The following is an 11,981-nucleotide window of genomic DNA, read 5'->3' on the forward strand; positions in this document are numbered from 1 at the left end:
ATTGTTCTTTCTCTGTCAATATATCTCTTCTCTATCAAATTCTGAAGTTATCTATGAGTCTAAACTCATGAACACGCCACCAAGGCTTGGCCAGATCAGAGTAATCTCTCCATGGCCTTGGTTGGGCATGTATGGTCCGATCTCATGCTTCCAGTGGGAGTTATTGGGATTTGGCGTTTGATATCTCTTAGTGGGGATTTATAATGAATTATCAAAGTGATAGAATAATTTTATATGATTGATTTCGAGATGGTACCATGAGGCCGGTTAGGTTGTTCATGGCCAAGATCAACATGATCAAGGCCGGTTCTGGGAAATCCGCTTGGACCATTCTCTTAATCATGAATTATCATGATTTATCATGTGTTTTAATTAGTTTTGGATGAGTAAATCAATGGTTCACAAATCGGCCAGAAATGGACTAAGTGTCCAAACCATGCTTAGGTTGTATATTGCTAGGATATCGGTCATGAATCTTATGCATATGTGTTGTGGGTTTTGATTTCAGGTCCTGACAGGGATCGTGGTAAGGCTAAGGAGCCATGAAGACTTTGGCCGTGTGGGATGTGTGATGTAGTTCATGTTGTAAACATTGGATTTATGTTTAGCATATTGTGCAACTTATGATTTGAATACTATGTATGGATCACATTTGATATATATATATATATATATATATATATATATATATATATATATATGATGATGTTTGCCTTAAGCTTCCGCATTGTTTTTATTATTGCATGAACCTCAAATGATTGAAAAATGACTAAGTAAAGATTGGACCTTAACCGGCTGAATTACACTTAGATGTTTAGGTAAGGCCGCGGACTGGTTGGATCATGGGATCCAGGTTTGGGTCTTACAGCTAGAGCTAGTTTTTCCATTGCAGGGTACCTTGTTTCGGCGTCTATCAAACTCTTACTGGTGTAATAGACAGGTCTTTGTTCGTTTTGTTCCTCTCGTACCAGAACGCCGCTAACTGCAGCAGTCGATACAGCGAGGTACAGGTACAATGGCTCTCCCACTACTGGTTTAGATAGGATCGGAGGTTCGGAGAGGTAAGCTTTCAATTGTTTGAAGGCTTCCTCACATTTCTCGTCCCATAAGAACTTCTTATTATTTCTTAGAAGTTTGTAGAATGGGAGACATTTATCGGTGGACTTGGATATGAATCGATTCAATGCCGCGATTCGTCCAGTCAATCTCTGTACCTCTCTGGTCGTCTTAGGTGACGGCATTTCTAGGAAGGTTGCTATCTGCTGCGGGTTGGCTTCAATGCCTCTTTCGGTTACGAGGTAGCCTAGGAACTCGCCTGAGGGTACCCCGAAAGTACATTTAGTGGGATTGAGCTTCATATCGTACTTGTTAAGGATATCGAAGCATTCCTTTAAGTGGGAGATATGGTCTTCTCCAGCTGAGGATTTGACTAGCATGTCGTCGATATAGACCTCCATGGTTTTTCCAAGTTGCCCCGCAAACATCTTATTTACTAGCCTCTGATAGGTAGCTCCTGCGTTCTTTAATCCGAATGGCATAACCTTGTAACAATAGGTTCCTCGTTCGGTTATGAATGCAGTTTTCTCCTGGTCCTCAGGATCCATCATGATTTGGTTGTATCCTGAGAAGGCATCCATGAAGGACAGGAGTCGATGGCCAGCTGTTGCTTCAACCAGGCGGTCGATGTGAGGTAACGGGAAGCTGTCTTTAGGACACGCTTTATTAAGGTCTGTGAAGTCTACACAGATTCTCCATTTCCCGTTTTTCTTCTTTACCACTACTGGGTTAGCTAACCAGTCGGGGTAATGTACCTCTCGAATGGACCCAGCTTTCGTAAGTCGGTCAACCTCGTTGTTAACAGCTTGAGCCTTTTCGAGGCCTAGCTTACAACGCTTTTGTTTGATCGGTTTGAAAGTAGGGTCTACTTTTAGCTTATGGGTGGTGACGTTCGGATCTATGCCTTTCATGTCGCTGGTGGACCATACAAAGGTTTTGACATTGCTTTTCAGAAAATCAATGAGCTCTCTTTTCGTTTCAGGAGGTAGCTCAGATCCGATGCTCACCTGTCTTTCAGGATCTGAGTCATCAATGCAAACTTTTTCCGTGAGGTTCTTGGGGGGACCTCGGATATTTTGTTGCATTTCACGACCCTCCTGGATCTGTAATTGCTATTGGGGGATTTTTTGAGGATTTCAAATCCTCCCAAATAGCAGATCCTGGATATCTTCTGGCTACCGTGTATGGTAGCTATCCCTTCGGGTGTTGGGAATTTTACGCATTGATGATACGTTGAGGCTACTGCCTTCATTTTGTGAATCCAGGGTCTTCCCAGGATCGCATGGAACGGGGAAGGTCTGTCGATGACTACTAAGTTGGTCATTTTCATTATTCCGCCAGCTATGACTGGGAGCTTGATAGTTCCCAATGAGGTAGCTGTTTCTCCGGAGAAGCCTACGAGGTTAGCTTTTTGGCCAATAATTTCGTAGTCGTCTATTTCCATCCCTTTTAGGGTGTTATAGAAAATGAGGTCGACAGAGCTTCCTGTGTCTATCATGAGCTTAGGGACCTCGTACCCTGCGATGTTCAGTGTGACGATCAATGCATCATCATGAGGTCTGTCAAGGTTTGAGGTCTCGCTCTCCCAGAAAGAAATCTTAGTATTGGATTCAGGGTTAGGAGGCTTAGGTCCAGTGTTAGACACAGCCTTCCGCACGTGATTCTTAATGGAATTGACGGAGTCTTGACATATGTCTGATCCTCCAAGGATACAGTCCACCCTCGAGTCGGGGCTCGATTGAGGAGACGGTTTGCTCAAGAGAGCTTCGACTTGTAAACTTTTCCTTGGGGGAATTTCCCAAGAATCATGTCGACTCTTTTCTTGGGAGCTGGAGGTGGCGAATCGGTCTCCTTCTCAGGTGATCTCTCGCGTTTCGGGGAAGTGTCCCTGGAACCTCTTTTCTGATAAGGTGATGGCTTTTTAAGGTCGACGTCCTTTATTTCTCCAGCTGCGAATTTAGCTGCCAGCTGGCGTTGGAGGTCCCAACATTCCTCGGTTGAGTGCCCTTCGCGATCGTGATAAGAGCAACGTTTGCCTTTATCAAAGCCTTTTGACCAGGGAGTTTTGTTTGCTGCTGCAACAGGTTTCTCTTCCTTGTCTTCCTCGATTGCGTAGGAATGTTCTCCCTGAGTTTGATTATTTCGGGGGTTACCCTTTTTATGAGGTCCCTTAGTCTCAGAGGATTCACCTTTCGAATGATTCTGAGGTTTCTTATGGAGTTTATCCAGTGCAGCTGCCTCCTCCTCTAGAGTGATATATTTGGTGGCTCTATGAAGAGCGTCATCGATAGTTCGAGGAGTATTGAGTGTTAGCTCTGACCAGAATTTTGATTTATAGATCAGACCTCTCCTAAGAGCCTCGATGGCGACTAGGTCGTTAGGATTCAAGAGCTTAGTTCTTATTGCCCTGAATTTCTCGATGTAGACTCGTAGTGAGTCTCCCATTCTTTGACTGACCTTCCAAAGGTCGGCCTCAGAGGCTTGCTTCAGGATATGGGTTGAGTATTGCTTCATGAAGGTGTTAGTTAATTGATCGAAATTGTCTATCGAGGCTGGCTCGAGACCGGAGAACCACTCAAGGGCTGTTCCGACCAAATTTTTGGCGAATGTCCTGCAGTAACCTGCTTCACATTCCTCCTGTGTGAAATGGGCTTTAACGATTGCCAATCGGAAAGCTCTCAAATAGGCCTTCGGGTCGGAGGTCCCGTCATACTCGGGAATTCTGATTTTTCGGGTATCTCTTATGTGAGAGCTGGCAATTCTGTCCGTGAATGGAGTTCCACGAGTTTCCTCGATCAAGCTATCGATTTCGGGAGCTGAGCTCGTAGCTTTATGGACTTGAGCTCCCAATTTTTGGAGAGCTGCGTGAGTTCGTTCCATATATCTACGGATAGCTTCAGGTCCCTCTAAAGGAAGGATGTTTGGGTCGTTAGCAGGTATCTGACGGGAAGGTTCCTGACGGAATCGAATTGGCTCATCTTCCCATGCGGTTGGAGGGCTAGGTCGCTCACCAGCTCTAGGGTTATCGGAATCTATCCTTTGATAACCGTCCCCATTCGGGACCGAGCTTCTGGTTTGGTAGGTCGAAGCTGACGCTCTACCCCCAGATGAGAATGGTACTCCTGCTCCGGACCTGAGATCAGGCGGTGGAGGAGGTAAGCGAGTACTCCTGTCAGTAACCTGACCGGGTGTGGAACTTGGTATCGCTATGTTACTTCCCATAGCACTGGTGTTAGGTGGATTAAACGTGGGGGCTGTTCCAGTATGAGGTGTCTGGAAAGCAGATCCGCGTCCTTCCGGAACAGTGCTATCAGGGGAAAAGTTTAAACGTCCTCGGGGAAATGAGGGATCGGATAATCGATCATGAAAAATGGCCCCCGGAACTTGACGTTGCGGTGGTTGGATTGTTGAGTTTAGAGATCTAGTTATCTCTTCAAATCGTTGCTGACGAACAGTCAGCTGATGCATCGTGCGCTCACTTTCCTGAGCTCTGTCTACTAATTGCATCATCATCTGGCGAATCTCAGAGAGCTGAGCCTCCGTTTGATTCGGATTGGCTTGCTGCTGAGGGTTCTCAGTTATCGGGAGCCCGGAGGTGGTTCCACCTGATGATCTCGGGTTAATGCCCCCGGTTGTTGTTTGGCTCGTTCGAGTGCCAGCCGGAAGCTGTTGCCCAGATCAGTGGTCGCCACGTCGAGGCTCGGTGATTACAGGACTAGAGCCTCCGTCTTTCGGCGAGCCATCGCTCTGAATCGGGAGGTTAAGGTCAGACGGGTTTGTTGTCTGATCGGTAGGATTCATCCTCAAGTTAGAGTAAGGGATTCGATTGTTTCTTCCCCACAGACGGCGCCAATTGTGAGGGGTAAAACTCACACCTAGATTTTAGATCAGGTTTAATGTTTAGGAAAGGTTAGGGAAAGATAATCGCGGGCTGAATCCCGTAAGAACTTGTAGAATGAACTTCGATTTGTATTGATATAATGGAAAAAGGATGGTTACAAAAGGTGATCTTTGATGAATACAAAGATTTATAAGAATATTACAATGGGAATGTTTTGATGAATGTTGAGTGAAATATTAGTCGAATCGGGGCCCTTCTTGGTCTTCGACCTTCTCTATTTATAGCCTTGAACTTCTTTAGGTTGTCTTTAACCGACCTCCGAGATCTTCTCCGCTTGAGGTGGAATCTGCAACAGCTTCCCCTTGACCGGGTCCTGCGCTTCTTCTTGTTATGACGTGAGCTTCCTCTTCTCCGTGAGCTCCTTAGTTAGAGTCCTTAGCTTTCAGCCTCCGGCTCCAGCTTAGCTCCTTTTAGGCATCGAGCCTGCAATGGGCCTGTCCCGGCCTATTACCATCTTTTATTATTTGGAGATCAGCTACCGGACCATATTTGGGCCCAACAGGTACCTTACCAAATTTAATTTTATAAGTTTCCGATTTCTGGTTTTCCAACTTTATCTATTTTCATCAATCTTTTTTTTTTGTCAACCTTTGTTCATTAATCTAATTATTTAAATGTATTTATTCAGATTAATGTCAACTTTCATTAGAGTTGGGTTTAGTTTCGGTTCAAATTAAATACAAATTCGTCTCAGTTTTGTGTGGATCAATCGATTAGTTAATTGGTTCCGTTTATTTCGGTTAACTAAATAAAGGGTCCCTTGACATATTTAAAACGTAAAATCAGTTGTGAATTTTGGGATTTCCGCTTTTGAAGACTTTTATGTTCAGAAATCTTAAATCTTTTTTAATCTAAACTAGATCTGTCTGCACAAGTATTTTTTTCACTTGTAATAGATGACTAGATTTTGGCCCGCCCGACTGGACGGTTCTTTATTTTTATGATATATATAAAATTTCAAAATTTTAAACTAATTGAACAAAATTGTATTATTTTAGTTTACTGTTTAAATTTTATATTTCGTCTGTATAGTGTAATCATGAACTTCTTTGAAATGTTGGGAGCAAACAGTCGTCTATTTTTTTGTGTTCTTATTTGATTGTTAATACAAAATTGTTCATCTTTTTAGGGGGTATTATTGGATTGTGAATTTACAAAGAGTTATATAGATTTATAAGTTTTGATGATTCTAGTGTTATTCATTTACAACTTCTCAAAAGTATGTTAAAAGCATGGTGTTATTGGTTTATAACTTTGTAGTAAGTAGTTAAAAGTTTCTAAAAGTTTAGAGTTATTGAATTCATTATTTTACATAGTCAAAATAAAAGTCTTGTGCTATTCAAAAGAAATGAAAGTTAACTGATTATGTCATATTTTAAAGTCTGTCGTTATTGGATTGTTGATTTGCAAAACTTTTCTTCATAAAATATGTTTATCAAAGTATTGCAAGTTGATCAAGATTTCCAAAGTCTTTTTTTTAACAAAAATTAATTGCAGTTGACACAAACCTGTAGCACGTTCATCTCACATGCCGTCGTAAAATTGTAAAACACTATTTCCCTCTCACCCACTCACCCCCACCGTAAAGTGTAGACAAATATTGACCTAATTAGTGAAACCACCATTTTTGAAATAAACATGTTATAAATATCACCACAAGATTCTCTGGCACAAACAAAAATCTCCTCACAACGAAATACAATCTGGGACGAAAGCCAACAACATTGAATGAGACCAAATATTTCATAATTCATCTCAGAAATTCACAAGTTTCAACGATAAAACAATTTGAAAACCAGTAATGATCAAATTGACATAAACATACGAAATCTAGTTTCAGAAAGTTCATATAAACAATTTGCCGATGGCATAAAGATTTTGGATAACAACACAATATTGCAGTACTTAAAAATAAAATCTACAAAAGTTTTTATAATTATCCTCAATTAATAATATGTAACAATCTACAAAACTCTTTAACTAAATTTTATAAAAGTCTAAAAATCAGCAAAACTTTTTTTTTAAATTCAGGAAACTGTTTAATTTTAAAAAATCATCAAAACTCTTTGTAAATTCACTATTTAATAACACCCCCTTAATTTGCGAGATCTACATAATTAATTACACTAATAACTACTTTAAATAGAAAACTAGATCTTGACCACCCGACTGGGCGGGTGTTTGCTTTACTGTGTAAAATTATTAGTAACTTATCTCCAATAAAAATGATTGGGTTGGATAAGGTATATTTACTGTATTTAATAACAATCAAAAATACAAATACGTTGGTATATATATATATATATTATATATATATATATATATATATATATTTGCATTGTCTATTTGATATTGTAATATTAGAAAATTGATAATTATTTTAATTTTATTTAAATAACATTCTCTCGAACAAATGTTATTCTTGTATTTGAAAAATATTATTTGATATTAGAAAAATGCATATCTATCTATTATAGGTAAAATTGGAGATATGAAAATTTAGATATTTTCGTGGTTAATTAGTTTGTGATCTTGGTTTGACTAAGGAGATATTTTCCACATGAAATAAATCTAAAGTATAGGCAAAATAGGTAAATAAGTTACTTGCTACGTAAGAAGATAAAGATCTCGAAAAGTATTTGAGAATAGAAAATGACCTAAAAAGAAGGCAATATAGTTAATCAGTTAGACGATATTTATTTCACACAAAAATGATAGATTTAAAGTTCAAATACGCTAGAGATATTTAACTTGCACCGTAAGTTCAGCCTTTATTAGTTGGGATATTATGAGCAGAGAATATTATTCTAACTGATCTAGTTATAGCAATTTGGTTAATACGCTTTAATTGTTTCTGCAGGGCTATTATTGGATCATTGGAGATGGATTAATGTGATTTATTAAGGCCCACAACGTTGAAGAGTGATAGTTATGTTTTGTCGAATTATTTTTTATCCTTGTGTCCAAACAGAATTTTTTTTAACTCAGCTATCACTGTTGCCAAACAAAATGAAACAGTACTTCTACTTTAATAAGATATATATTTTCCATGTATTAAAATAGGTGAATACTACACAGCTATTTTTATTTCCAAACAGACTATATTTAAATTTGTATCCATGTTTCCAAACACTTTTAATGGGTACTTCAACTTTAATAAGATAGATATTATGACTTAGTTGTGATTTATAGATATATTATAAATTTTTTTAAATGTGTCAGTTATACATATTGTGGTTAGATACTAAAACTAACCAAAATGTCATCTAAATAAATTTGATCATTTTTATTACATTGACCATTTTATTTTGTATTTGTTTATAAATTTAACCATTTAATATGCTTGTATATACTAATACACTTATTTCTCCAAAACAAATATTATTATGGCAAGTATTTTTTTTTTATTTTTTTCATTTTATATGTCTATTAGATTTCTTTATATTGGAAATAAGTGAGGAACATACAACACTTAAAACATAAATAAACAGTTTAGAATTAAGGTAATATTAATGTTAGAAATTAGAATGTTAGATTTCAAGAGAATAACGTTTGATTAGTTATTTGTATATAATGAATTTGTATTTAAAACTCATACTAGATTTTGACCCGCCCTTAAAAGGGCGGGTATATCTTTTTTATAATTTTTAAGAAATTTTAAATTTTAAATTTGTATCTTTTAGTCATTTTTGTATTTTCATTGTTTATTTCTTTAACATAATTAATAGGAAATTTTAATAATTGTATTAAAATAGATGGACTACACCTATATCGATAGGTCATGTTCATTTTTTAATCAATACTATTAAAGTTGAAGTATGCCTCATTGATATATGTTGCGTCCAATTAATTTTTTTTTTATATATAATTGCATCTAATTATATCAAAACACTAACCATGTTATAGTTTTCTATAACAAAATCAGTTACGGTTTTTATGATCATCAATTAATTCACCAGTAACCAACAAATACAGAACTCATACACAAATACAGAGTACAATTCGAAAACGCGTCCAAGGCGGCGATTAAACGGCGCTGCAACGCTCGGCGGTGGCCAGCCGCGGCGATTTCATCAAATTCATTGAAATAATCGGATTCATCTAAAGAAATTTCTTTTGTTGTTTTAGATGATAGAAATTTATTGCTAAGTAACATCTCTCTATGTTTGATGCATAAATGATACGAAAACTGTAAAAAAGTTGATATGTTGTATCAAAACATTTGTGCGGCGGCCATTAAAATCGCAGAAAAGTTAAAACCCTAAAAGAAAGAAGACAGAGATATTACAACTTTGCCATTAATGAAAAAATAATTAAAAAATGAAAAAAAAAGCTTACAAGGCTTCGAACATTGGACGTAACATACGTGAACAATAACCGAATCTCTTGGGTAATAGGCCGTAACGTATATTTATATAATGGTTAAGATTTTTTTTTTTTGTAAACTAAAACAGGAAAATAAATACAAGAAAAAAGGGTTAAACCCGGGTCAATGATAACACAAGCCTAACCCCCGAGTGGAGGTACAGCCTACGGATAGACCTTCTCCTGGGCATTTAAATGAGTCGAAAGCAATAACTCATATCCGTGTGGCCGGTGGGATTTGAACCCGGGTTCGCCTTATTGGGTTTATCAATTCCCTCAAGCGCCACTAGACCACCGCCACCGGTTATGGTTAAGATTTTGGATAAAATGGTTTTGGATAAAAAGCAACCGAGAGATTCCGGTTAATGAATAATATTTTTAGTGATATTTCAATCATATAACGAGTTATCTTTCTTCCAATTAATTAACATAAGCTGTTACTTTTTTATCTTCTTTTTTACGTGAAACACATAATTTTATTTCCTAATGATTATCAAAATTTTTAGTAATTATTAAAAAAACAAATTACACATATATGATTACTAAGAAAAAACACAAATATGCTTACAAAAAATACAAATATGATTACAAAGAAAGATACAAATATGAAAATTAAATTTCTAAAAGAATATGTACAACAAAAAATATCGAGGGTATATCAGATTTAAATAGCATTTAAAAATATATCAGGGCGGGTCATATTTTCTAACCAAAACAAAATTGAAAATCCGTGGGTTGGCGGATCAGCGGTTAATAAATAATATTTTTAGTAATATTTCAATCATATAATGAGTTATCTTTCTTCCAATTAATTGACATAAGCATTTACTTTTTATCTTCCTTTTTACGTGAAACACATAATTTTTATGTGAAACACATAATTTTATCTTCTAATGATTATCGAAATTCTTAGTAATGATTAAAAAAAAATTACACATATATGATTACAAAGAAAAACACAAATATGCTTACAAAAAATACAAATATGATTACAAAGAAAGACACAAATATGAAAATTAAATTTCTAAAAAAATATGTAAAACAAAAAATATTGAGGGTGTGTCAGATTTAAATAGAATTTAAAAATATACCAGGGTGGGTCATATTTTCTAACCAAAATAAAATTGAAAACCCGCGGGTTGGCGGATCAGTGGAGTGAATTTGACCCGTAACCCAGTCTTAACCGTGAGTATACCAGATCAATTTTAAATTGCTATTATTTAATAAAAAATATTTTGTTTAAAATTTATACACAAATATGATTAAAAACATACAAATATAATCAGAAAGAAAAAAACAAATATCAAAAATTAAATTTAAAACAAAAATATACCCGCCCTTTTAATAGCGGGTCAAAATCTAGTAGTATTGATTAAATTACTTATTAATAATTTAAAAGAAATATAATATAATATAAAAACACAAATATAAAAGAAATAATTTTTAAAAATGAATATAACCTATTGATATAGGTGTAGTTCAACTATTTTAATATATATTAAAACCTCTTATTAATCATTTAAAAGAAATATTATACAATAAAAACATAAATATGATTAAACACAAATATAAAAACTAAAATTTTAATAAAATATAAAACAAAAAATATACCCGCCCTTTTAAGAACATATCAAAATCTAGTATTTAAAAAAAAAAATATTATTAAGAAATTTTAATAATTGTATTGAATTTGTAATGTTACATAACTATACAATTGTGACATAATAATTTTACGCATTAATTTTGAACTTTATTTCTGAACCATTATTATTATTATTATTTTTTAAATAACAAAGTATAGTTGAAATTTTGTTTAGTAGTGAAATAGTAATTAACTATTTGTAATTATATGTTTTCCTTTAAATTTTCATCATTTGATTTTATATATAATGATTATAAAATGTTATTATTATGCATAGTTATTTGTCATGCAATTAAAAATGGGTTTGTAGTGTTTGACTCAATGTAAATAAAAACGTCCACTTTTGTTATTAAAACCCAATCAATATATTTAAAAATTGTGAAGCCCAATTGATTTTTTCTTTTTGTTAAATACTAGGGTCGGCCCGCCCTACGGGCGGGATATACTTTATTTATGATTTAGGTTATTATATTTTTTATAATTTTGTGGTTCGTATTTAGGTTCACCTTTATAAAAATTATGTGTGAGATATACTATTTTACTAATTTAAGTCGTTCCTTAGTTTGTTTGTAAGTAATTTTTTTTGACTTTTTACTTCTATGGCATCACTATGACTGAGTTGCTATATCATTCTCAGTTGAATAATTTGTATCTAACAACTAATGTATATGACTCTTTTTGAGGTTCTTGGAAGCCGTAAAGACTCTGCATAATCTCAACCTTGATGATAAACTGGCAATTAAAACATTAACCATCCAATTGGATTAGAAATGGTGTTTTTAGGTTGGGAATGTTGTTCCTGGTGTACATCGATCTTATTTCTTAAATTTATTGTCGGGTGATACTTGGTCTTGGTAAAATAAGCTTTATTGTTTGTTATGAACAAATATGAGAATCTCTAGACCATTTCTTACTTGATCTTAATTCTTAAACATAGGATTTCAGATGGGGAAAGAAATTCATAATTGTTTATATGTTCCATTTGAGATCAGCTACCAAGATGTTTTTGTTGTCAAG

The sequence above is a fragment of the Raphanus sativus genome, chromosome 2 (assembly GCF_000801105.2).
Source record: "Raphanus sativus cultivar WK10039 chromosome 2, ASM80110v3, whole genome shotgun sequence".
In the NCBI taxonomy this organism is placed as follows: Eukaryota; Viridiplantae; Streptophyta; class Magnoliopsida; order Brassicales; family Brassicaceae; genus Raphanus; species Raphanus sativus.